Source organism: Armigeres subalbatus, chromosome 3 (genome assembly GCF_024139115.2).
Source record: "Armigeres subalbatus isolate Guangzhou_Male chromosome 3, GZ_Asu_2, whole genome shotgun sequence".
In the NCBI taxonomy this organism is placed as follows: Eukaryota; Metazoa; Arthropoda; class Insecta; order Diptera; family Culicidae; genus Armigeres; species Armigeres subalbatus.
This window is the reverse complement of record NC_085141.1, coordinates 399,724,591-399,730,590: the sequence shown is the minus strand read 5'-3', so window position 1 is coordinate 399,730,590 and position 6,000 is coordinate 399,724,591.

Sequence of the window (6,000 nt, the reverse complement as noted above, 5' to 3'; positions counted from 1 at the left end):
ACCCCAACTTAAGAAAACTCAAATAGTGAACGTGTACTATACTGATCTTGTGCTTTTACGGTTTGAGAGCATCAATCAAGCATTAAATTGAAAAAAATAATCAAAATTGATCTCACCGCCTTTGTTATTGTTTTTCTTGCATTTCAACCGTTATTTCTTACAGATGCATCGTTTATAATTTTGTTTTCCCTCCATCCATTTTTTTTTGCTCTCTCATTCTCAAATGCCATTTATTTTTTCATTCGCATTGCTTCATCTATTTTTTTTTGCCATCATCCTTTTGCTATCTTATTCTTAACTGCCATTTATTTTTTTCAGTTATATTTCATCATCTTTTTTTTTCCATCTCATATTCAACTGCCATTTATTTTTCAGTTGCTTTGCTCCGTTTTTTTGCCATCATCTTTTTTTTTCTATGTTGCTTTCAACTGCCATTTATTTTTCAGTTGCTTTGCTCCGTTTTTTTGCCATCATCTTTTTTTTTCTATGTTAATTTCAACTGCCATTTATTTTTTCAGTTGCTTTACATCATTTATTTGTTTTTGCCATCTAACTTCTATTTTTGCTCCGATTATCGTCTTCAATTTTTTTTGCATCTTTTTTGTTTGCCACTCATTTTAATTTCAGTCATTTCGCATTTACCTAATCTTTCACTTTCATCCAACTCTCCTACCGACTTCGCCATGTCGTAACTGTACCAGCCGATTGCTGGTGCAGTTACTGGCCGAAAGTGCCAGATACTTTTTTTTAAACAAGTTTGTTACGCGTCCGTTGCGCTTCACTATATCCGACTAACTGATTGGCTGGTCTCGCTTTTCTTCCTTCGTTCGCAGCCCATTCCAATTCCACCGGTTTCCATTATTCTCTTTTCTTTCTTTTCCATCAAGAGAGTGAGAGTTCGCATTTCCATTGGAATTTTTGGAACGCGTTCACGGTATTGTTTACCGATGTAATACAAACGAGTCACATCATAGCACGGTGAGAAACATCCAATGCATTTTGCAAACTATCATTATTTCACCAGCACTACCACAGCGTATATATGTTTTTGTTTGTTGAATTGATGTTAATATTGGCCTACTTTCCTACCATTTCCTCATAAATTGGCGTTATGAACGTTCACGTTTACATTTGAATATTCTGTACCACAAATAGCACGCAAGTGTGGTTTACTATGAGCAAATTGCGTATGGTTAGATATTCGCGGAAGTAGCTTCGATGAGCTCTGGTTTTTTTTTTTTTTCGTTTGGCTAATTTGCAATGCGTCGATATGTTGCGCTGTTTTCTAGCGTCCGATGGAAACTTGAAATGAAACAGTTAATAGAACGCATAAGCAAGAAAAGTATCTATCATTTAGTAACTTGGGTTTGATCATCTAGGCTGCGAACCATTTCACCGATTCTTTCAATCTTTAGTTAAATGTTGACCGTACGATCGGATTTTGCCGCCTCGCAGCTTAGTATTCATTAAGCACTTCCACAGTTATTAAGTTCATAGCCAAATTACCATTTTTGCATTTGTATATCATGAGGCTAACACGATAATACTTTTATGCCCAGGGAAGTCGAGAAAATTTCCAACCCGAAAATTTCCTAGACCGAATCGGGAATCGAACCCAGCCAGACGGCTTTACTGTTGAGGTTAAAATGCGTATCTGTAAGTTACAATCAAGTGGTGGATTTAAATGTGATAGTACATAGTACTATAACTCGTATTGTGACAAGTAAAGACATTCCCCTAAAAAACTCTAAATAAGTTTCTTATCATTTCAAAAGCTGAATTTAAAAATGTGTTGTATAGTGTAAGTGGACTTCTTTCTTCAACTCTCCCAAACATCTCGTCGTTGAAAATACTAGTTCCTGTAATAATTTAACTTTTGTTGTCATTTAATATAAGCATATATTATATAGTATACCTACTTTAAAATCTTTGACACAAGTTACTGTAACTAACACTTCAGCGCCGTAACTAGTTGAACTTACACAACAAACTATTGGGCTGAATACAACACATTTTGATATTCAGACTTTGAAATTGACAAAGTACTGAATGATCGAAGACATTCCTGCCCAATTATGATTTTTTTACAAGATTTACACGAACCTCAATAACAAAAAATAAGACATTACACAATTGAATGCATTGACAAAATTCGTTTATCTACATCGTCCTAGATATGGTAGATAATTTCCACAATCTGTTTGCTATGAGATTTTGCACCAGCGGTTTCCAATCAGGCGTAAATGTGCCACTGAGGGAAAACTTCGCTGAAACCTAATTCACAAATATGTAAATGGGTTACGAGATAATCTTTCGAAACTATCCATTCCCAAATGTGCATGTTTCAAAAGACCAACAATTCGCAGGATCAATAACGCGCCGGTTTCGTTCTTATGGTGAGGCGAAAAGGAACAATTAGTGTGTCTCAACTGTTCCCACATACTCAGCTTCTTCACAGTTATCGAATGGGAAAGAAAATTGATCTACGATGATCCGCCGATGGATGTGAACGTTAAAAATGCGTATCTTTATATAAATGAATAAAAAGTGACAATAACTAACTACTTTCCACCCCTTTTCTGCTTTTTACTGAATGCTAAATTAAACATTGGCATGTAGGGTAGAATACGGCATTGGCAGGGTGCGACAGTTGTTGGCACCCTCATCAATATTTGCATTTTCCAGCAAACATACATTATTTATGAACATAATTTTGATTCAATCACACAATTTCAAGTCTAAGCTTTCATTTAAATAAGTTGTTTGTGTAAAAGTAGCAAGATTTGATGAGTTAATCATCGAAACAAATTTGCACCTTCGAAATCCTTGCCATTATTGCATTGCCAACGAAAGCAGCGCACGAATAGCAAACTGTTACTTACTTTTTTGGATCGCCTGTTTCTCCTCTTTATTGCGTTTGACACGACAAATTAAGTACGTACACTACTTTTTACACTTTATCACCACTTGATTATTACCACAAAGAGCAAATTTATCCAATATTTGCTCTATGTTTCACTAAATAAAATCTGGACTGTTCGTTTTCTTTGACAGCAGCACACTTCGGAATAGAGCGAGAGAATGTGTTTGTGAGCATATTAAACACACGTTAAAAAGATACCACGCACAATTCTATGTGATTTGATTTTAGCAAAAATACGAACAAAATATCCGGCGATGGCATTTATTCAAAAAAAGTGTTAAAATACAAATGTTTCTATTCGGATTTTTACGCAGACCATGGATTATATTGAAAGTGATAGCAACACCGTAGTGTTTTAACCCTTATGTGGCTGACAGGACCGCTTTCCTTTTGCAACTTCAATACTTTCCAAGCTCATCAAAAAAAATTATAATCATTCCCGTTCCTACTATAGACACTATAGGTTCCATAGACGAGCGCAGGAACGGTTGGGTAATTTCGATTAAGTGTGTTTTTCCACTTTTTCACAGTGTACCACGTGAATTTGACGTCACACGCTTCGTTGCTTGGATTGCAATCGTGACGTCATGCTCGTTTGGCTACACTAACTGACAGTTCGTTTGGCTACACTCGCCTTCGCCTCAGCTCGTCTATGGAACCTATAGTGTCTATAGTTCCTACATAGCGCATTTCAACCATAAATAATTGCCTACTTTTAGGGTATTATCTATTATTCAACTGTGAAACGTAGTGTAAGAATGGGGTGGCTCCAGCGGCTGGATAGGACAGTGCTGTCCATTATTCAACATATGAAGACTCACGAGGTGGAATATATTGTTAATATACTATACTACCAGAACCGACGAGCTTCGTTTTACCTAAAATTGATTAAATATATATTTTTTACATTATTTAAAAGACGTTAAGTATTCGAAATTTGCAAATTTTGGATTCCATTTTTTAGAATAATTTTCGATTAAAGCAGAAATGTGTACTTCATTTGTATGAGAATCCCTCTTCCAGAAGAGGAGGGGTCTAATATCATCATAAGAATCTTCATCGTTCGCTAAAACCTCTACATACAAATGTTCATGCCGTTTCCTAGTCTATAAGGGCAGACAGACAAATATTCATTCTTATGTGTATGGATTTGGTACACAACCACCATGATTTTTTTTTATGAAACAAACATATCATGTAAGAACCGCAAAGAGCAAGTTGTATATTTGAAACAGGTTGATAGACTTTTGCTTACGCGACTCTAAGACAAAAGACAAAAGATGTAAATCTTGGCAGCGGACAAAAAGCATATAAGTTCCCTTCTCCTAAATGGCAAACATTATTCAAATAGGTTGAAAATGGTAAAAGTAATGAAAATATCAATATCTGGGTACACGGGTACCCTATCTGACATTCACGTCTGATTTTTGTTGGCTTCATAAGGGTTAAATTTGTTTTACAATGTGTTTAAATGCTTTTGTCTATCTGTGTACATGACATAAAATTTATGCCAAGGCTAAAAATTAATGTTTTGTGTTAAGCCAGTTTCGATAAACAATAAAGTTTGTTCCAAAATTGAGTGAAGCGAGATGAGCGTGCGGCCGATTAATATGAATGAATTTTACTACTGGAGAATATAAACAACCAGCATTTGGCACCAATACACTACCAGTTTTTCACTTCCATGTCTAGTTGCTAAAGAGAGCAAATCCATTGCTGATAATAGAAATTGCTATGCCAATAGAAGAAACGTTGACCTGTTACTTTATAATAAATTTACTGAGTTTGTGATAAAAGCTGTTATATTTGGTGAACACCAATCATCAAAGAAAGAGCATACAAATGTATACCAGTTAAGCTGTACCTGTGTTTTAGTGTAATTATTAATTATTTTTACCATTCAATTTGGCGAATGTCTTAGACTGCCAAGAATAGGTATTTTCCCTATACCATTTAATTACAGTTTCAATATATTCGAAAAGTTATAATAACATAGATTTCAACCGTGAATCTCTCAACAGTAACTCTAATAATTTTATGCTCAGCCACATTAAGTTCATCACTTTATTTATTTCAATTTTTCCTGAAACTAATCCGCGCAAAATCCACACGAAACGTCAACACCGTCTTGTCAATCCACGAATAGCGCGCAATTTGCAAAAATCGACAAAATTCACGTTGTTGTAACAACCCTGCAATTTACGTACTAGCAAGTGTTAAAACATGAAAAATAATATTGAGTTCTCAAATTCAAAGTGATAGCATTCTACGTAGAATGCAACTTGTTTGCAAACAAATTGCTTTAAAGAAAGTGTCATAAAAACGGGCGACGTGTTTTTGGCGAAAAACGTATATTTTAGTCATTATTTTTTCAGGGATTATTCGGTGAATTTCCAAACGACACAATAGGACAGAGTTCCCTTCGAATGCGACTTCTGTTAAGGATAAGTGCTGAAAAAAGGGGCGTGAATTGAATTTGTACAGAGACAAAAAAGCGCGCGCGCGCACGCACACACGCCCAGAAACGTCGCGAAAATGATAAAGTATCTGTTTTGTGTTCGGTGGCTCATGCGCATATATTGCGCTTTGCTCCGGTAGAATCAAGCGCGATCTTAATTAGTTTGCAGTAGCCATCGAGCAAGTAAGTAGTGCGGATGAACATGTTGCGTATCGGACAGACGGGGACTCGGGTGTTTAGTTTAATTTTGTGTGGCCGGATGGTAAATCGGCAGATTCGAGAATTTAGTTCACGTGATCCGAGATATTTATTTTGATCTGTACGGTTCGGAGATTCACCAAAGTGAATCCAGATAAAATATCCTATGCAACTAACACAATACCACATCCCAAGACATTCGCGCATAACAATTCTTTCCAATCCTTTCTAATATGACCGTGAGGACGTGGCCGGCGCCTTTATTTACTTAAAATACGTGAGCTTCTGAAACGTGTACATTATTGAGAATGGATAGCAAATTCCATGTTCCATTCACATGTTCCTCTGTGCAATTTCACAAGTTCCAGTCAATCACGGAGTAGCAACTACGATTTGTACAGTCATAATGCTCATGCTCATA